At 50.2% G+C, this 22237-nt stretch overlaps 1 protein-coding gene across 1 annotated transcript in view; it reads left to right on the top strand.

Annotated features, from left to right (window-relative positions):
• Positions 1-22237, top strand: part of CFAP46 (cilia and flagella associated protein 46) — a 1558477-nt gene that overhangs the window by 1014017 nt on the left and 522223 nt on the right. The gene's annotated exons all lie outside the window — the stretch shown is intronic.

The following is a 22237-nucleotide window of genomic DNA, read 5'->3' on the forward strand; positions in this document are numbered from 1 at the left end:
ACGAGGCATCAAAGCGTTTTTCCGGCAAGTAGCACACTACTCCGGAACCCATAAAGGATTAGTGGTAAATTAATATAGTGAAATATGAAAGTAATTTGAGTGGTGGATATGTTAGTCAGCTTTTGGATTCAGAAGGGTAGTGGAGGGATAGAAGAGAGAAAAATATTTGCATTTATATTGCGCTTGCTACCTCTGACCGGGTGTTAAAGCGTTTTTTCAGCAAGTAGCACGCTACTCTGGAACCCATAAAGGTTTAGTGATGAATTAGTATAGTGAAATATGAAAGTAATTTGATTAGTGGATATGTTAGTCAGGTATTTGGATACAGAAGGATAGTGGAGGAATAAAAGAGGGTAAAAGGTTTGCATTTATATTGCGCTTGCTACCCCTGATGGGTTGTTGAAGAGTTTCTTTCAGCAAGTAGCACGCTACTCCGGAACCTAAAAAGCATTAGTGGTAAATTAGTATAGTGAAATATGAAATTAATTTGAGAGGTTGACATGTAAGCCTGTTATTTGGATTGAAAAGAATGGTGGCGGGATAGAAGAGATAAGGATTTAGACTTTTTTTTTTGGAGGTCATAGCAGTAGGGAAAGGCTTGGGATGACTAACAGGGATGTGGAGGGAGAAGAGTCAGAGGGAAGGGTTTAGAAAGACTTGTTTTGGGGGATTGGAATAGAAAAAGAGGTATGAGATGATGCAAGAAGGGGTAGAGTAGGGTAGAAAGAGGTTTGAGATGAGTCAGAGAGTTGAGGTAGAGAATATTTTGTGAGAGGTAGAGGAGGTTGGGATACTTGTACACCCACAGCTGCAAGCCACAAGTGTGCACTCAGAGCAAATTGTGAAATCTGTGCAAAGTTGTGCTGGATATGCCTTCATTCAGACCTTCGTGGGACAGTTCTGCATCTGTACTTATGATGGACAGATGTGTATTAACAGCTGGTTCTGGGCAGCTGAACATTCTGAATGCTATGAGATAAGTGAGCACTTAGACCTGTCTGTGCGAGGAGGAGTGTGGAACATGTAAATTGAGATTAAAACGAAGGAATTCAGAGTTATATGGAACAGGTTCGCATTTGGAGTTGTGTGGAGCAGATGTGCATATAGAGCACTTTATGAGGCAGTACTCAGAGCTGGCTGTATGGCTGAGATGTCCATTAAAAGGCATGTTGGGCCGGTGTGCACTCAGAGTTGTGTGGGACAGGAATGAACGTAAATCTGTATTTGGAGCGTGCACATGTGGTACTCTGTGCAAGACAGTTGTTCAATTAAAACTGTTACACAGAATAGGCTTACTTGAAGTGGTGTGTAAGATGGGTGTGTATGAGATACTCCCGGCACATGAGCATTCAAAGATGTCTGTAGAACAGGTGTGCACTGCGGACTTGTTCACGACAATTTTGTATTCGGAGCAGCAAGCTTGTTACTTGCTTGTTCAGAGATGTCCACACCAGTTGTGCTTTTAGAGATGCGTTTAAGGGCATATGGGCCGGTGGGCATACAGTATGGTGTTGTCAAGGCTGTGTGTGCCAGTTCTGTGGTCAGAGCTGTGAGCCAGATGTATAATCAGAGCTGTGGGTGGTACAGATGTGTATTTCATGCTACATGTGGGCCAAGGATGGATCCAGAGCTATGTGGAGAGCATGTGTGGATTCAGAGTGTGTATGTTTCAGGTATGCATCCAGTGGCCAAAGTGGGCCGGGTCTGAGGGGCACAACGTGCCCATACTTTCTTCATTTAAGAAAAACAGTTCCCCAACTTTTTGTTAAAAGACAACCGTCCCAGGTCTTAACTGTAAGGCAGGGAGTCTCCTGTGCTGTGAAGCAGAGGGAGTGGGCAAGCAGCTAAACAAGTCTTCTAATCAGGTGCCTGTTTGACTGACAGAAATTCAAATCTGCACAACTGGGCAATCTGCAAATGTAAAGGTTACTTAGAAGCCTGATTTGGCTTTCACTTATGGAGTCACTTGAGGCTTTGTGATGCCACAGAGTTATTCTTCAGCAGTGATATTGCAAGGAAGTTACCAGCTGAGCTGTGAAGTGGCTGCTTCTAAAGACAGCATTAAAACAATTGCATTAGGTGCAGTCTGGTATTATTAAAATTAGGGCTGGGCGTAGTTTGCGAAGTAGCGCTTTGCAAAGCTACCCGAAGTGCACTTCGCGAGCTACGCGTAGCACTATGCGAACTGCGTAGTAGCATGTTCGCACTGTGCAAGATGCTGTTTTCAATGATTGCACAGTGCGGACAAGCATCCGGCACTGTGCAAGCATCGAAAATGGCATCTTGCACAGTGCGAGCTGTAGTTTTCTGCCACTCGAGGAGATTTTTCCTCGAGCGGCAGCTTTCTCAATGCGGACTGGTAGTTTCTCATCGCGAGCGGTCGCGAGCATACGCGACAACTCGCAATGAGAAAACAGACCTCCCCGCGTTGAGAATCTCGCAGGAAGGGTTATTTTCCACGCTCGCGATCGGCAACTTGATGTTGCTGATCGTGAACGAGGAAAAAGTCTCGCCAGTATGTCATTTTGCTTGCTCCTGGTCGCCAACTTGACGTTGAGTACCTCGAGCAAGCAAATAATGACAGCTGCACTACGCTATGCTACGCGTGTTCGCACCGTGCTACATGCAGCTCGTGTAGTGCGAAGTTGCGCAAACATCGCATACTACGCGAGCGTAGCGTAGTGCTTCACCCAGGCCTAATTAAAATCTATATTTTGGATTTTTTTATCCTAAAACCTTTTGAACATTTTGTAGCAGCCTATCTTATACTGTGTGTAATGCAAGTTTAGATAATGAATTACATATTCATAGTGCTTTCTGACACAGACTGGGAGCTCATAGCACTAAAAATACAAGTCATTATTCTCAACAAGTCCAACCAGGATCTATTTTCCACTTATTAACTTAACTTGCTTTTATTTTTCATTTAAGCTGTGTTATTTTATATGTAGTTACTTGAAGGTGAAAGACCAAAAACAGTGACAGAATTTTCTTCCATCACACCCGAGACATGGAACGACCTACCTGAACACATCAGAGCCTCCTTTTCACTTCTTGAGTTCTGCAAGAAGGTGAAGACCAGACTCTTCAAAATAGCACGTTTGGACCACACACCTGCCCAAGAGCCTGTTTACTCTTTCAGGTGATTAGTGTGCTACACAAATCAACATAACAATATATTTTTTTAAAGCCATGCCTTTGACCCCACCCTATGCTCACTCACACCGTCCATAATGCACGCAACGTCACAGGTCCCATACTTTCTTTTAATTCACTTTGAATACAGGTATGAATCCATAGATGCACGGTACGATATTTTGCATTCAGAGCTGTCTGTAGAACAGGTGTGCATTCAGATGTGTAAGGGACAGAAGCGCATTCACAGCTTTGTGTGGGACACTCATGCAATACAATCTCTTGTGTTACAGGTGTACAATATGCACAGGTGTGTTTCTGCACATCTGTGTGGGCTGTGTGTATTCAGAGCTGTGTGTTGTATAAGTATGTATCAAACACATACAAGCAGATGGGGCAATTGCTTTCAAGTAGCTCGATGCTCACTGTGCCACAGGATTCAAATTATACCTCATGGGCTAGGCCTAACAAGTCCTAAAATGGCTTGGGGTCGCGTTCCCTTCTGGAGGGCCTTTCCCCTGGCAACTTGGGATAGACTGTTTCCTTGAAGAACAGAGTCAGTACTGATCTGTATAAGATAGGCCTCTGCCTAGAGGGGCGCAGTGGCAACAAACAATGGGTTGTAATGCTACCTAGAGTGATAGCCAGGGTTTTAGACTATTTGCAAGCATGCATCTTATCATCTTTTGCAAATACTTGTATTTAGAGTTGCCCCTGGGAGAAGTAAGCAGTCAAAGCAGTTTGGGAGAAGAAGTGTGCATTCTGAGCTGTGTGTGAAGCAGGTGTACTATCATATGTATGCCAGCCATGTGCACATTCAGAATTGTGTGTATTTAGAGCTCTGGACCAAAGGTGTGCATTTACAGTTATAATGGGGTCAGGTGTGCAGTCAGAGATGTGGGTGATAAGTCAGCATTCACCGATGCGTGTGTCAGATACCCATTCAAAACTGTAAGGCTACCTGATCAATCCATGCTATATCGACTAGGTCAGACGTGCATTTTGAGGCCTGTTGGGAGCTGGTGTGCATTCAACCCAAGTTCATGGAAGGCTTGCATTTACAGTTGTGCGTTACGGGTGTGCAGTCAGAGATGTGTTGGTCACCTATACAACCCTAGCTTATGGGATTGTTAAGTGCTGTGGCAAAAGTATCCCTTCGAGGGTTCAATGTGCACACGAGTGACTTGTACATTTAGGACTGCGTGGGTATAAACTGCTGGTCAGACCAGTGAGTTCTGATTGTAGGTTGATAACCCAGTGTATACTGAAAACATTGAAGGACAGGTATATTAGTGTTGAGAGCTAAATATTAGGGTGGACATGTGCATTAAATTTTGTGCATGACAGGTCTGCTTTGATATCTGAGTGTGGGGAAGACTGGATTCATAGCTGCGCGCAAGACAGCCCAAGCCCAGAACGTTTACACAGGTGTGCTTTCAAAGATGTGCTTTCTGAGCTCTTGTATGTGATGTGTGCATTTGGCGGTGTGTCCTGACTCCTGCACAAGTTTGCATTTGAAGCCGTGAGCATGGGATGTTTGCATTCAGGGCCTCATGTGACTGAACAGTAGTTAGAGCTGTGAGTTGATCACTGGAGCACACCGATCTGGTAAAGGTGTCATATTGTTGACTTACATAATGCACGTACTCTGCAGGTGAAAAAGTTTTGCAATGTGGGACTGCCAATCTCTCCCCTTAGACGTAATCAGAAGATGCAACACCATTCCCAGGGCACTGGCTGCATTCATCTCATCTCCTGTGCATCGCCCGCTTCCCCAGCCAATGATAGGCACCCACCCCGCTGCACGTATTTGGTGAGGGGGAGACATGGCCTCCGAGCTGGTGCAGCCCCGCCCTCAAAGAACCTCCAGCCTCATCTCCGCTAAGGTAGTGACCCTCTGCCAGGGCCTACCCTGACAGCCTGCTGTGGCACCGGCCAATACCGTGGCCAGTTGGTTGAGTCGCCTCTCTTTCGAGTTCCGAGCTTCCTGTGTCAGACATACATGGGGAGGTGGAGGGGCTTGACAAAGTGCGGAGGAGGGTATCAACCCCCTCCTGCACCGCTGTCCTCCATGGTGACAGGACACAATCTTGCATACAATGGTCCCTCCCTGGTGCGGTAACGTTTCATCGGGGATGGCTTATGTCCGTGTAGTGGGGGCGCGCCGTTGGCATGCCTAGAGCTCAGGAGGCTAACTTGCATGCGCAGTGGGAGGGTGCAGTGGCCACTCACTCTCTGTCCCCAGCGGAAGATAAAGGAAGTATGATAGTGGTGGGAGAGCACTCACGGACATGGGGTGACACTTACTGATAAAGCTTGGCTAGAGTGGCGAAGTGCTGCCCGCAGCCCCCGAACTAACAGCTTCAGAAAAGACTGTGGTGGTGGCATAGTACCATCATGGCAACACTCCCCACCCCCAAACACATGCATGCATGCAAACAAGTACACACCACACAGATTTTGCATTGGAAAAAATGCTGCAGGTTTATTACATACAAAGTTATGTAATATGGTGGGTTATCTTACGGGCCATCCAAGGGCAGGCAGCATTCTTGCCACCTGCCCGCCTGATGAGCCGAGCAGCACTGGAGCGAACCCCATCTGTGCTGCCCCTTCTGGTGATCCTCCTCCCGGATCACGTGACACTTGGTCCCTTATTACTCACGCCCCTTTCAGGGCGGAGCGTAGCAAGGCAAGCCACCAGTTGTTCAGGCCCACAACCGCCCGAAGGACTGATGGGGCGCCGACACCGTTTCCAGGAACCTCCCTTGAGGCTCCTGGGCTCTGGCTCTGGCTCTGGCACCCCTATGTGCCGTGCAGAGGTACTCTTCTGTACCCATTTGCTTCCAGATTTCCCTGTAACTCCGTCACAGCTCTGGCAGCGGCCACCGTCGCCAACAGAGCCCCCCACCAAAATCGCTCCCTTCTCACCTACAACTTCCCATTTATAGGGCCCCTGCCAATCCAAGGGAGGGGATAACTCCTTACTTTTGATAGATGAACCCCTCTCTATCCCAATAGCCCTTGACGTTAGATTGCTAGTGTCTAATGAAACCAAAAGAACTTCTATCCTGTGAACTTGTGCCAAGAACTAATGCTCAAATGAGAAAGTTCCACTGCTCCACATGACTTTGCACTGTGCCAGCTCTGGGCGGGGCGGATTCAGGCACTATGGCTCCAAAGCCCCCTTAATTTGCTGATCTCACCTAGCTACCGTCCAACTAGCACTGTGTATCCTGCACACCTGTGCCCCACATCTAAGGGGCAGCAGCCCACCTGTTAGCTGACCGCTCCTACACCCATCTGCCAACTTTGGGATAAAGGGCGAGGATGTACTTTAGCCTTTGCTTTTGCTTTCTAAATCCGGACGAGTGTCCATAACTAGAAGTATGTGACAGTGAGCAAAGGAGGCCCTCCTGCCCTTGCCCGGCATCCCTTGGTCCTTATGGAGAAAGCCAGCTCAGCTCCCTCCGAGGTGAAATCCCCGTAGGCATACCTGCTCAGAGGTCACTGACGGTGATATGGAGCCTAAAGTTAAGGAGTGACTACGTCCTACTTTTATTATTATTATTTTTTATCTAACCTTATGCGTGCACCTGGGTGGCCCATGCCTGATGGAGCACAACACCCCCTTAGACTGAGAACCTGTGAACCGAGACCTTTCAGCTAATGTAGGCTCCACTTTCTGTAACCTGTATTTGCAGTACTGTATGTGGCTAAACACCTGTGTCTCCAAATTATGGGACAGCAGCCCACTTGTTAGGTGGCCTCTCCCACACCAGCTTGTCTACCTCTGCTATCAGGGCGAGAAGCGCCTGTGCTTCACTGAGGCTTGCCCATGGGGCAGAGTGCACACATTTGCACAGTCCTCTTTCATTGCTACATCATGGCGAACTGGCATGTTAAACTACCGTTATATAACCCTGAGCAAGTGTCTCCTCAAGTACTTTGCTTGTACCCTTTATTCCTTGTGGGAATTTCGCCTGCTTTTGTCCCCTCAGGTACTTCATTTACTTGCAATACCACACCGCCTGCCTTAATGTGCTACGTTGTAAACGATTAGGTGCCTACCTTAACTCTTGCCCTTGAAAAGCTACCAGCCGTTAGGCCAAAGGCACCCTTGGATTAACCTATTTACTGGTTCTTTCCACATGGCACCCTTCTGCCATACTGTTGTCTGTTCAGTTTAATCTGTGGTGACTGCACCCAGCCTTCCCAGGCAGCTTAATTGCTGACAATGTGAGCCGTTGCTGGCATTGAGGGAATCTATCGCTTGCGGCTCACAACTACAGCGAATTTGAAATTAACATGATACTGAGTATCTGAATGAACTATGTACAGGTAATAGAAACTCTCCCATATGCGGTTCTTGTGAACAACAAGGTGGATGAACAGGATGTGTTGGGGGACCTCCCCCTACTAGTCTTTGCTGTAGTTTGAGGTGTAGGCTGAAATGTTCCTATGGAGACTCAAGCATAAAGCTTGAAGAGCATATGGAGCTTCGCGGGGACCCGGAAGATCTGGCAAATGGAGGTCCCTTGTGCCTGAACTATGCCCCTACGAGCTTTAGCATTGTAGGCCAACGTGATACACCTTGTTCTGGAGCACCCCCACACCACTGCCCGCGGTAGCTTAGTAGACAGGTGACATTGTATCCCAAACCTTCTAATGTATTGTTCACATGGTGAAAATTGGGGCTACTAACAATACCACTGGTGGAGAGCTCGCGGAGTGCTGTGGACCTACTGCCAGCACCTCCCATGCTCCGTCAGGGTTTCCTAACCCCCAGTCCTGTACCCTCCTGGTCACCCTGGGATGTAACAGAGTTGACCCCCAACCTAGGTTTTGAATGCCTGCTCGCCACCGGACTAGTATGTGTATACTATCAGGTACCCAAAGCTTTCTACTATCTCAAGCAAGGAATGGGCACCCGCAGCGCTCAATCGCTCCCGAATAGCATTGTCTTCCTGGCAAGTTTAGCAAAGCTAAATTATTACTTGATGTCAAGTATGGGTCCAGCCCAACACTTAAAAGACATGCTTGCTTTCTTGGTGTAGGTGATGCAGTCGGCATATAATACGCTCAGAGATCCTGCTTTGTGGACCCCTGGCTGCTTACCTGGCCTCCCTTTACGCCCAGGGATAACTCAGGCAACGCTTTAATTCCAGCTTGATGGGACTCTGCAGGAACTGTATTGAGTCTTCACCTGCACAAGGAACCCAACAGGCAGGTTGGCCCTGACTAACCTTGTGATCTGGTGCCAGATTTGGGAAAGTGTTTCCAATGTTCTGTCAACTACTGTGCTGTTGGAATGCTAAATGTAAGGTGGGGATGCTAACCTGCCCCAAACTCTGCAGCCACAACAGCCTGCGCAAGCTTGCGAAAACATCGAGAAGCTTGACAACCAATCAAATCGTCCCCAACACCCAGGGGACATGCCACCAATCTTTGGCCTGTAACTATGCACAGATAATGGAAAACTTTCACACATTCAGTAAATGTGATTTATTTGGACTTGTCCCTCAAATTTAAGCCAAGCACCCCTGGGTGAGGTCTGGCTCTGCCAAACTTCTGCTAATGTGTACCAGGGAGCAGACAAGTCAGTAAGAACGGGGAGGTGAGGGGGAACAGTATGACCGCAACCTGGCCATTGTAAAATACTGGGAATGCCTGGTGTTCCTTAACACAAATTTGCCCCTTGTCCTCTAAACCAGTGTTTCACCAACCTCTTAAGTACAGCGCACTTTTAAGGAGACAACTCCCACACTCGACATGCTGCCATGGCTAAAGGGCTGGTGATTCTAGCTTAACTGAAGCAACATGCCCATACTTAGCGGCATCGATCAGACATTTTGAAGCTAAACTACGGCAGCAGTTGAATGGTGTCAATCTGGTTCACAAATGTATGTATGTATCCCCCTGAATCTCTCTTCATGCCTATTTTTTCCCTTACGCATATGCCCTCATTGTTTGTCTTGACCGAACATGTAACTATGTAGCTATGCTCTAATAACTGTATAACCTTTGTAACAATGTAGCCTGCAACTATGGTCTGATACTCATGTAAAGCGCTCTGATACATACAGGTCTAGCCAGCGCTATATAAAACCTTTCAAGTATAAAGCCTTTCAAATAAGTCTGTCAATTGTCCATCAGACACAGAGTGCCCTGCTGTTTTGGTTGGGTTTAACCTGTTGCCTGCCCACCCTTACGGCCTATGGAAATTGTGAAAAAACTCTTGCTTGCTACACTGCTGAGTGACCCCACAGCATTTCACAACATTCCTATAAAAATTTCCATTTGCAACTAATTGTGAATATGTTCACCCTATGGTATCTTGGCGCTGAACAACATGGTTATTGTTGCCCAACTCAATGGTACTGTATCATTGACCTCTAAAGGATGCAGTACTGAGTCACCGCAATGACCCAGGACCTCACAGATTTCACACGTTAAGTGCTTAAATGGTAGAACCATGCCAGGACAGACATCAGTTCAGTTTGCACCACTTATTGCTCCTGCCATGCTGCCAATCATACATCACAACTACTAACCCTGACACTTGTGCAACTATATGCCAGGGATCCCGACATGCAGCCACTTAGTTTGACACCACACATTGCTCCTGCTGCCAATCTACTAACCCTAACAGTTGTGCAAGTGTGACAATACAAGCTATTCCAGGTCCCCAAAATAATAAATGGCTTGTGCAGCAGCCAATAATAACGTTAATGTATTTGAATTAATGCGTGCCTGTTGTGATCATCTCTAAAATAGACAGACAGCGCCAACCCGTGATGGACTGTCCCAAGCGCAGCTGCAACAATTAAGTAACTGTGCCACGGACCAGAAACCGATTGGTCAAATTTATCACAGGTAAACTTGATGCTGTAATTTACCCTAGTAGGCCATTGCAGCACTTAAAGGACAAAACATTTTGTGCGAAGGACACACGAACCTGCAAGCAGCAAGCTGCCTTGTGGCTGTTTAATGCAGCAGACACATTTCTTCTGGTGCACATGACCAGGAGCATGCTTCAGCCTTAAAGTTCATCATCCGAAAAGATTTGACAAGCAGCGACCCTCCCCTTCCCCCAATCCAGAAGCACACCAAAGAAGGGAAGTATGTAGCTCTAAGGGTGCTGATCATTTTGACCTCCTGCAATGCCTCCATTAAGATGCGCAGATCGCTAGCACATCGTAGCCGGTAGCGGCCTATTATACAATGAGGATGTGGGGGGCCTAGCCCCAGGCGCGGTTCACCGCAATGTCGCCTTGCGTTTAGGCCCCGGATGGAGGAAAAGGTTAGCAGCCAACTGCCCTTTTAGTGTCGGTAGCGAGGATCGGTTGGACTAAAGGCATTTTAAATTGCCTCTCCGCTACAGCCTAAAGCCATACGGAGGAAGCTTGCCCCCGTCTTTAGTTCTTTGTTACAACCCTATATCTTCAGGTTTTAAGTTGCGATATTAACAATGCATGTACACTCTGACTGAATTGCATGTGATTCCATGTCCTGAAGCACGACGCAGGCATAGGGGGGCGGGGAGGCCTAGCCCCCACACGAGGGTCCGCGGCACGATCTCCATCTTGTCACACAAAAGCAAATTTTTCATGTAAGTGCTGTAGATGCCGGGAATTGGACCCGGGGCCTCCTACATGCTAAGCCTGTGCTCTACACTGAGCTACATCCCCAGTTAAAGCGCTACCGCTTGATGCCGCGTCCACGACCTATTGCTCGCTGAGGGCAGGGGGGCTGCAGGGCGCCGGGTGGAGGATATGGCCTCAAGTACCCCCGGACCAAGGAAGGGGCCCGGGAGGGGAACCCGGCCGCCGGGACTCAGCAGAGCAGCCTGGCTTGCAGAAGCCCGAAAACATGGCGCGGACCCCACGGAGGGATCCCAAGGCCAGGTAACGCAGCTGCCGGGCAGGTATGGGCATCTCTTTGCCTGAAAGCTACCCCCATATCCAATCGCAAACTTGTCTAGGCAGTTGTAGCGCCCGGACAAGCCGCGACGACCGGCCAAGATGTCGCGTGGCTGCAAGGCCCAATCCCCCGCCGCAACCAGACCATGCAAGCACCGTGACTCCAGGCGCGAGGCCCCGGTGCCTACATCCCTCCCCCGCTGCTCTGACCCAGGCACCTACACCGGGAACCCCTTGCATGGGGGGGTGCGCGGAGACCAAGGTGGGGGAACAACGATGCCGCAAGCTGGCCAACACCCGGCCGGACACCCGACACTCGCCCTGCCTCCAGGCTCAAAAACAGGATTTGGCCCAGACATAACCCACGGCGAACCTGCCGGGGTGGGCAGGGCACACACAGAGTTGCATCTCTCGTTGGGTGTTTAGCCTCAGAGTGGTCTCCTGTGAGGCGCGCAGCTACAAGGGCTGAAGCCGCCGCTCGTGCAGGGGTCAGGTCACAGGAGGTCAGATGTGACCATCAGCTCTGGCAACATTTCCTGGACAACCTTTAAAGATCCATGTGTGTTTTCGGTTCCTTTAGTCAACATACATTTCAATTACAAATATAGACTTTATTGTGAGGAACATATTTCACAGAGGGTTGCTTTTGGACTCTTCCCAGCGATCCTACCTGAGGTGTTTGGCGTGCTGTGTTTTACAATGCAAAGGCTTATTGCAGCAACTTGGAAAGCATGCCAACATGTCAGTTGTGTATACATTTCACACATTTTGCTCAATAAATATGAGATAATCTGTCATTTTAGGGGCGGGGTGGGGTTGACGGAATTATTTGATGCAATGGCAGCTGCAGCATTAAAGCTCTCAAGCAGCAGTGACGTTGATTCTGTGGATATGTAAGGACACCGTATAGCATGGAAGAAAGCGCGCGAGGAGATTGGGAATAAATCTGCCTGGAGATGGCCAGTGTTTGCTCGTCACACACGATGACAAGGCTCCGTGTGCAGGCACATCTGCCGAGGCTTACTGTAAAGACTCCAGGCCTCTGCAAAGAGCGTCTATTAGCGCCGCCGCCTTCAATATGCCCAAAGCTCCGTATCTCCCCGCACCAGAGGACTCTGAGGGGTGGGGGTGGGGACAGATCTGTGTATAAATATGGGGCCTCTGCTGGCGGGGGAGATGCCCCGGCACGTCTGTGCGTTGTAATGAGTTGAGACGGCTCCTGAGCCGACTCCTAATTTATCACCAGCACCCGGCATGAAATCCATCCGTCGCACGGGTGTTTTGAGGTGGACCTCAGGAGCTTCGGGCCTGGGAGGGCCCACACTGCTCAAGCCCGCATGTTGAGACCCACATGGGGGGGGGGGGGGGGGGGGGTGACGAATAGAGGTGTTGGGCATAGGCTCTCACCTCAACTCGCGTCCGCCCAAACTCCGAAACTCTGAGAAGTAATCCACCGCAGCAGCTCATCATGACCCCTTAGACGGCGTGTCCAGCGAGGCAGCGACTGCGGCATGTCCGGTGCGACAAAGAGGTCGTCAGCGTGGTGAAGGGGTCCTATATACCCCTCACCCCGCCTCGCACACCGGACATGACGCTGCACCGCCCGCGCCCAGGAAGGGGACACCCCCCGTGTCCCTGCCCCCTCAGGAGGCTGGGGGGTGTAGGGTGCCCGATGCCACTAGAGGGCTGCCCTCTTGAGTGGCCTCCTGCGGTGGCCTCGGGCAGCCACAATCCTGGCGTCATGGTGTCTGCATGGGTGGAGGTGGGAGGGAGATGCCCCAGAGTGATGGGGCAGACCGGGAGGAGGGACTGGAAGCTGCAGCAGTGACAAGAGCAGCGGCTCAAGACCAAAAGATGAAGATCGACTGTTGTGACAGAAAGTCGCCACAGCAACATTTTTACAGCACATCTAACATGAAGCGCTGCATTTTTTACGGAATGTTTTGGTAAAGTGCAATTCAGAAAACCAACAATTTAATGGCACGCAGAAGACCTCATTTTGGAAAAGGGTTATCTGCTAGGCCGACGCTGCTTTCCCAGGCAAGGGGCGTGAAACCCGCTTCACATGCGCTGCTGCAGTGTGTGCGCCCCTGCTCGTCCCCGAGCCAATACTCCATGGGTGTTTACTTTAGATAAAAGGTGAGACATGCAGGCACTGTTAGCCATCTGGAGGCTACTGTTTTGTGATGGCACACACAAAAGCCAATCCTAAGTAAAGGAGGACGCAGACACCACAAAGAACATACAACAGATCACCTGACAGTGCAAGCGCTTTTCAGGCTCAACCTAAAAATCAGTTGTTCACCTTCTGCCTCCGCTATTCCATGTGTCTGTGGCTAGTGCTGGCTACGGTGTGCTGCCACATTCGGTATGTTCATGAGAACAGTCCCTCTTTAATCCCTGAGAGCTGCAGCAACTCTGCTGTTGCACATCGAAAGTCGGGATGGCCAGATTCCTCTCAGTACTCTAGTTTTCTGTAATGAGAAGAGTGTAACAAATAGCAACACAGATGAAACATGCACCTGTCACTGATGTCCAGTATTGCAAAAGTTAATTGTGTACAGTATCAGTGGTGGCTCCTCAGTAAGGGTGCAGGACTCACTTCTCCCTTTTTTTTTATAATACATGATGAATGTCAGTCTGTGCAAAGTTCATCCTGACAAACCATTCATCATGTTAGGGTCCAAGCAGCCAGCATTTTACATGCATTAATGGGCAGGCCTCTCGCAGCCAAAGCCATGGTTTTCTGAGGATCTCTTCCCCTTAAGAGCAGTGACTTCAGCCGGGGTACGTCACTGATGGTCAGCACTAGGTATTTCATTGTTAAGCCCTGAAGTGCCCAGGTTTACCTGTTTATCAATGACTCCTCACTGAGTGAGGTGGGATACACAAGTATCACTGTTTCCACTCCACTTTGTTGTTCACACTTATTGGGTAATCCTAACTGGATTAGCCAGAGACAGGAAGTGAAAAGATCTTCTGTTTTTCCTCTTCTCACTGAAGCTTCCAGCTCCTTCCTGGACCGTTGTGCTTCTCTATCCTGCCACACATGGGTCCTACCTTAACGCTGCGGCCACGTTAGTACTTTTTTGAATGTTTGGGACATGTGTCTTTGTGCATGTATAGGTGCGAGTATGTGTGTGTATGTTTGTGAATTAATGGGAGGATGTGAGTATCTGCACGTGTTTGTACTTGTAAATGAATGGGTTGATGTAAGTGTGTGCCTGTGAATGGGTGGAAGTGGGTGTGCATTGGCGTTCCCACCCCACTACTCTTATAAATAACGTGCAGCTGCTGTAGGGATATGTGATAAAAGTGTGCTCTACCTCAAAGGCTGTGACCTTCCTGGAAGAAGCTCAGTATAATTGGTGTCTGTAGGAAATGGTTCCATCCATTTGATTCCCTTGAGTTTTTTGCTTTGGACTAACCGGTTTGGGGTTTTTACTGTGAGTGAGTCCCACCTTCTAAATCTCACTCACAGTAAATTCTGTGGAAATGGTCTGAGAGTATTAACCACCAGTGTTTGTCTTTTAACTAAGGTCTGCTTCTGCAGTCTAAGCGAAGAGGCTCTAGACTAGTTAGAGTGATCACACACATGTGCAGGCTGTGTGAGTGAGATATCAGACTTGCACATCCTGGAATCTGCACACAGGTAGCCTGTCACAGAATTGGTGAAGAACTGTGATAGGCTTTAAAATGTAAATGGGCCTTCTTATCGTAGGGCTGTAGTGCTTACTGAAAGTCTGTGGTGCTTAACTGAATTAAACATAATAGGCAAAATCTTCACCAAAATACAATTTTGTCCCACGAAGGCGTGAAGGGTGCAGTGAGGTTTCAATCCTAGAGTAAATATGCATCCCAAGTGTAGTTCCACAATCACTGTCATTATTACTGCGCACTTCTTGTGACACAATTGCCATATTTTACCAGCCCAGTCATAATCCGATTCCAGGCCTTTGCCCCCTCCTTCTAGGCCATGTTAATTATCCTGCTGGCCAGGAGCAGGATGAAGGGCCTCCCAACATAAAAGATCCATCCACAGTGCTTGACCCAGGTACTGGGAAAGAAGGGAGAAAATCTGCAAATGTTAATTAACTCTTCATGCTCCACCTGGACAGCGAAAACCCAAACCCACAGACACAAAGGAGGAAAGCAAGACTAAAGATTGGAGGGGCTCCCGGCTGAAGTTTTGGTCAGAAGAGATAAAGCAGCTGTGTCAGTTCGAGGCGTAGCTGAGTCTCTAACGGAAGGCGCTTCAGTAGACCACTTAACATTGCTATCTTAAAATGGCCCAGAATGCTGTGCACGAGGGTTGGGGCAACAGGGGGAATGATGATATGGCCCCTCAGGGGCCTACCTTCCAGAACTTTCCACCACCACTTGAGAAGACATTTAAGAAGACACTGGACCGAGGTTTGATGACCAAGGTAGAATGCCCAACTGGAAGGGGAAGCCACCTGATGCCAGGATGTACAAAATGCTTTTAACTCCATCAAGGACCCAGGACTAGGATAAGTCTCTTCAGGGTCAGTAGTGCTAGACCCTCTTATGCCCCCCGGAATAACCGTTGGGGAAATTGACCTGTTGGTAAACCCTGAAGGGTTTCCCTGGGACTTCTGTAGCCGGGCCCCTGACTCTGCTGATGCACAGATGCCCTGCATGTAGCCTGGAGGTTGTGTGACCTGGTTAGTTTGGTAGGGAAGGTCTTCAACTTGCTGGCTTTGGAGGGACATTGGATGAACCCATTCCCCAACCACGATAGAGCACCAGGATCCCAGCAGAGGACAGGTCTGACTAGAAACCAAGATCCCTTACAGAAGTTCCCTTTAGATGCCAGGAGACCAAAGCTGGTCCCCATGAGTAAAACAAGACCCTGGTCATCAAAATCAGCCATTAGGGGCCAGTGAAACAGGCTCCTGAATCTCAGTTGTTTTTTAAGATACGCATCATTGTGAAGGATGCGTTCCGTAAATTATTTTCCCAATCTTCTAATTGTTCTGTATCTAGATCTTCAAATGTGGGGAAAATAAAATTCTAGGTTTTAATCAAGAAACGGATTTTGGGAAAGGCGACATTCAAAATACTGATCTGGAAATTCGCCCTGGAAGGATTGCTTTGCAGTTAAAAAGCCCTGAAGAAGTCCCTCTTTGGGACGAAACGTGTCGGCTGTATGGTGCTTAACAATTGAAAATAAAGATTCTTTGAAGAAAAAACATCATCTCTCTGCAAATTGTTCATAACAATGTCAATTTAAATAATTTTTTCTTTGTGTGGTGCCCCTTTGCGGTTGTTCATTTGCTCCTGAATCTCAGTCCCCAGGGGAACCAAGCGGGAACAGAGTGCATAGCGCTTTACTGTGAAATCCACAGATACTCCTGAGGAGAGCCAAGTAAATTGGTGAGTAGGCACAACTTCCTATCGGAGGTCCATTAATGTCCCCACCCACTCCACCTCCCCACTGGATTAATTCTCGGCTTCGAGGTGAGGAGCCCATCCCCTGAGACCTGACACATTGATAATTGTCCCACAGGACTGAGGAGTGAGGCGGGTGCTCTCCCCCCTATTATCTGTGTCTAGAGGGGGAGGGACTTCTTTTCGACAACCGTTTCCCTTACAGGAAGGATACCAAGGAACAATGAATATAGACTCAGTCATTGCTATATTGATTTAACATGTCCAACCGGACAGAGGTCTGATATTTACTGGTAATCAATAAAGATGAATATTACACAGCAATACACAAAGTGGAGCAAAAGCCTGTACCGTACTTAACACATGAGCAACATACAGTGAAAGACAGAACATGAAACAAAGGGCTTTTAAGCAAAAGCTTAAGGTTTGTTCCACTGGATATTGCACAGTGTCAAGGTACAACAAAACACAACGAACACCTTTACATTTGAAGTACACATAAAGTTTGGAATGTATAAGGTGTTTTCAATTGTCGACGGCGTTTCGATCCGTTAAAGCGTTACACGGATCATCATCAGGACATAGATATTATGTAGATTTCGTGAGAGCGTGACGTGGACGATGGAGTAAGGCTTGGTGCGCGTGCCGTCCGGTGGAATTTAAGAACCGGGTCAGCCAACTCGGAAATTACGGAGTTTACAGGGGGTTCCCTATTGGGTATCGGGAGTGAACGTCAACAGGTTATCCTGGTGTAGGTTACCCATTCTGCACGATCGCGGGTTCGGTTAGTTGATTGCTCAGGAGGTGGGCGGTGGCATAATAGCCGGGCAAGTGAATACACAGCGGCACAATCGCGGGTTCTGTGGATTAATTCTCGGCTTCGAGGTGAGGAGCCCATCCCCTGAGACCTGACCCATTGATAATTGTCCCACAGGACCGAGGAGTGAGGCGGGTGCTCTCCCCCCTATTATCTGTGTCTAGAGAGGGGAGGGGGCAGGTGCACCCAGCAGCCATTCCTCCCTGCTCTATATGAATGCGAGAGGAGAACCATACCAGAACAAAGTAGTGTTGGCCATGCAGAGAGCAGGCCAGGTAGCGTGGCAGTGTGCTCCCCATCCTGCCAAGATGCAAGAGTATGCCAGGTGATCCTACAGAGGGCATGGGGCACCCAGCATTGATAGTTGAAAAGTACGGCACACTGCCACAGTGAGGTAAAATAAAAACAAGAAAAGAATAAGCCTTTTGCAAAGCCGCTTGTGAAATATTTACTGCTTCCGGAACAGGTGTGCCTCACATTCCTGTGGGGTGCTCAGATAGTTACCTATATTCCTTTTCTGATGCCCCAGGAGTCAGCAGGGTATAAAGCGACCCTTGACCCTGCCACCAGGCAGGTCGCTCCCCTCACCGCCACGCAGCCCCCTGTGTGACCTGTGGACTCACTGCCACTGCCGCCCAGGCTCAGCCCACCTCTCCTGTGCCTGCTGATATCTGTATCTGCCGTTCTTCTCCTCTGTGTCCTTTTGCCTTCGTACCTCCTCTGCCCCGTTTTACCCGCCTGCGTGTGCTGCTTGTCTCTGTCCTCTATTCTTGCCACTGCGTCCTTTTGGTTTTGTACCCCTTTCAGCCCACTTTTCCTCCTCTGTGCCTCACTGACATTTGTACCTGCCTTCTGTCCTTTCGTTTTTTGTACCCCTTTCAGCCCGTTTTCTTCCACTGTGCCTCACTGACATTTGTACCTGCCTTGTGTCCTTTTCATTTTCTGTACCCCTTTCAGCCCGTTTTTCTTCCTCTGTTCCTCACTGACTATACTTGCCTGTGCCCTTCGTTTCTGTACCCTTTGGCCCGGTCTCCTCTGTGCCCCCCGCCTTCGTTGCCCCCTTGCCCTCCGTTTCCCCGCCGCTGCGTCCCTGCGGCCCGACCCCTTGTCGTCCATTGGCCGCCCCGCTCCCACCTCACAACTGTTCCTCCCTCCCTCTGCCCCTCATATGGAGGCCGCGCAGCGGTAGAGAGAGCGACCCTTGACCCTGCCACCAGGCAGGTCCCTCCCCTCACCACCACGCAGCCCCCTGTGTAAGATGTAGACTCGCTGTCACTGCTGCCCGGGCTCAGCCCACCTCGCCTGTGCCTGCTGATATCTGTATCTGCCGTTCTTCTCCTCTGTGTCTTTTGCCTTCGTACCTCCTCTGCCCCGTTTTACCTGCCTGCGTGTGCTGCTGGTCTCTGTCCCCTATACTTGCCCCTGCGTTCTTTTGGTTTTGTACCCCTTTCAGACCGCTTTTCCTCCTCTGTGCCTCACTGACATTTGTACCTGCCTTGTGTCCTTTCATTTTTTGTACCCATTTCAGCCCGTTTTCTTCCGCTGTGCCTCACTGACATTGTACCTGCCTTGTGTCCTTTTCATTTTCTGTACCCCTTTTAGCCCGTTTTTCTTCCTCTGTGCCTCACTGACTGTACTTGCCTGTGCCCTTCATTTCTGTACCCTTTGGCCCGGTCTCCTCTGTGCCCCCTACTTCGTTGCCCCCTTGCCCTCCGTTTCCCCGCCGCTGCGTCCCTGCAGCCCCGACCCCTTGTCGTCCATTGGCCGCCCCGCTCCCACCTCCCAACTGCTCCTCCTTCCCTCTACCCCTCATATGGAGGCCGCGCAGTGGCCGTGTGCAGCGGGCGCGCCTAAGGCAGGCCCGTCTGCGCCCGTCCGCGTCTGGACCACGCCCAGCACCAGAACCCCTGGCCCCCGCAAGAACCAGGGACCCCGACTGAGATACGACTCCGCTTCCCTCAACGAACTCAACTCCGGCCGACCACCCACCTGCTACCGAGCCGGCCCGAAGCGAACCCACGGACCCTTCACCTGTCACGCCTGCAAATTCACCTGCCTCCGATCCTGCCCCCTGCCCGTCAGACCAAGCAACAACAACAACCACCTCAAGTGCATCCTCCTCAACACCCGATCCGTCCACAAGCACGCCACGAAACCTGGATGAACGCGTCCTCGGCCCGAGACATCGCCATAGCCATCCCGGACGGCTACAAGATCATCCGGAAGGACCGCGTCAACCAAACCGGAGAGGGAATCGCCATCAACATCACGACCATCACCGAAGACACACTCCCCGCCTCCGAACACCTACACTTCCAGATTCACGCCGACCCCAAGACCACCCTCAGAGGAACGCCGGGCCCACGCACACAATTCAGCTAAACCATCGCTGACTTTATCAGCCCGCACGTCCTAGCCTCACCAGAATACATCCTCCTAGGAGACCTGAATTTCCACCTGGAGAAAAACAGCGACAACAACACCACCACCCTGCTCGACAATCTCGCCAGCCTCGGACTCAAGCAACTGGTAAACACCTCCACCCACATCGCTGGCCACACTATTGACCCCATCTTCTCCGCCAGCAACCATGTTACCTTCAGCCACACCACCAGACTCCACTGGACCGACCACAGATGCATCCACTTCATCTTCAAAAAGAATACATCCCACCACCGCACACAACAAACCCCCCGCAGAGGCTAGAGCAAAATCACCACAGACCAGCTCCTCTCATCGCTGAGCCAGAACCCGCCAGCCAAAACCGACACCAACGACGCAGCCCACAACCTCGCACAGTGGATCACCAACTGCGCCGAGGACCTTGCACCGCTGAAGAACCCCCCAGGCAGGACCAACAGCAGGAAAACCTCATGGTTCACAGATGCCCTCAAAGAATCAAAAAAATCCTGCCGAACCCTCGAAAAAACCTGGCGCCACGAACAAACTACAGAAAACTTGTCAGCCCTCAAGAACGCAACCAGAGAACACCGCCAGCTGATCCGCACCACCAAAAGGACATCATTCAAAGAGTGACTAGACAACAACATCCACAACAGCAAGGAACTCTTCAACATCGTCAAAGAGCTCTCCAACCCCAGCGCCAGCAACAACGACATCACACCGTATCAAGAACTCTGCAACTCCCTCTCCACGTTCTTCCACCGAAAGATCACAGACATACACAACAGCTTCCGACCCCAGACTCCGCCTCCAGCCACCGAACCAGCGCCCCCCACCACCACCCTCAGCGCCTGGACCCCCATCAGCACTGAAGACACCACCAACATCATGAATTCCATCCACTCTGGCTCCCCCTCGGACCCATGCCTCCATCACATCTTCAACAAATCCGACACCATCATCGCACCCCCTCTCCGGAATGTCGTAAACAGCTCCTTCACGTCAGCCCCCTTCCCGGAGAACTGAAAGCAAGCAGAAATCAACTCCCTTCTGAAGAAACCCACAGCGGACCCCAAAGACCTCAAGAACTTCCGCCCCATCGCTCTTCTTCCCTTCCCGGCCAAAGTCATCGAGAAGACCGTTAATAAACAGCTGACTGCTTTCCTCGAGACAAACAACTCGCTCTATCCCTCCCAGTCCGGATTTCGAGCCAACCACAGCACCGACACTGCCCTCATCGCAGCCACCGAGGACATCAGGACCCTGATGGACAACGGAGAAACAACCGCCCTCATCCTCCTGGACATCTCGGCAGCCTTCGATACCGTATGCCACCGCACCCTAATAACCCGCCTCTTCAACACTGGGATCCAAGGAAAGGCCCTGGACTGGATCGCCTCGTTCCTCTCCAACAGAACCCAGAGAGTTTGCCTCCTTCCCTTCCAATCAGAGGCCACCGAGATCATCTGCGGCGTACCCCAAGGCTCCTCGCTCAGCCCAACCCTCTTCAACATCTACATGAGCCCCCTCTCCGCCATCGCACACACACACAACATCAACATCATCTCCTACGCCGAAGACACCCAGCTGATACTCTCCCTCACCAAAACCAACCTCCAGGAAGGAATGAAAGACGTCGCAGAATGGATGAAGCTCAGCCGCTTGAAACTGAACTCAGACAAGACGTAGGTCCTCATCCTCGGAAACTCCCCATCCGCCTGGGACGACTCCTGGTGGCCCTCAGCTCTGGGCTCCGCACCGACACCCTCGGACCACGCATGAAACCTAGGATTCATCCTGGACTCCTCCCTCACGATGACCAAGCAAGTCCATGCCTTTCTCGTCCTCTTGCTTCAACACCCTGCGCATGCTCCGAAAAATCTTCAGGTAGATCCCCACCAAAACCAGAAAAACCGTCACCCAGGCCCTCGTCACCATCCGACTGGACTACGGAAATGCCCTATACGCAGGAACCACCGCCAAACTTCAGAAATAACTACAACGCATACAGAACGCGTCCGCACGACTCATCCTCGACGTCCCCTACCACAGCCACATATCTGCCCACCTGAGAGGCCTGCACTGGCTCCCCGTCAACAGGAGGATCACATTCAGGCTCCTCACACAAAGCGCTCCACGACATGGGCCCCGAATACCTCAACAACCGCCTCTCGTTCTACACTTCCACCCGCCAGCTCCGCTCCGCCGGCCTATCCCTCGCCACCGTCCCACGGATCCGCAGAACCACCGCCGGAGGAAGATCGTTCTCCTATCTGGCACCCAAGACATGGAACTCCCTCCCCGCACACCTATGAATGACCCAGGACCATCTCACCTTCAGGAAACACCTCAAGACCTGTCTTTTCGAGCAGTAGCAGCCCCCCCTTCAGCGCCTTGAGACCCTCACAGGTGAGTAACGCGCTCTATAAATATGCTGATTGATTGATTGATCTAAGCAAGATTGCGGAAACCTTTTGGGGTCTTCTGAATTACAGCTGCCCCCACCCGGTCAAGACCGAACAAGTTGCCATAAATCTCACAAGAGGTT

The sequence above is a fragment of the Lissotriton vulgaris genome, chromosome 5 (assembly GCF_964263255.1).
Source record: "Lissotriton vulgaris chromosome 5, aLisVul1.2, whole genome shotgun sequence".
NCBI classification, from domain to species: Eukaryota; Metazoa; Chordata; class Amphibia; order Caudata; family Salamandridae; genus Lissotriton; species Lissotriton vulgaris.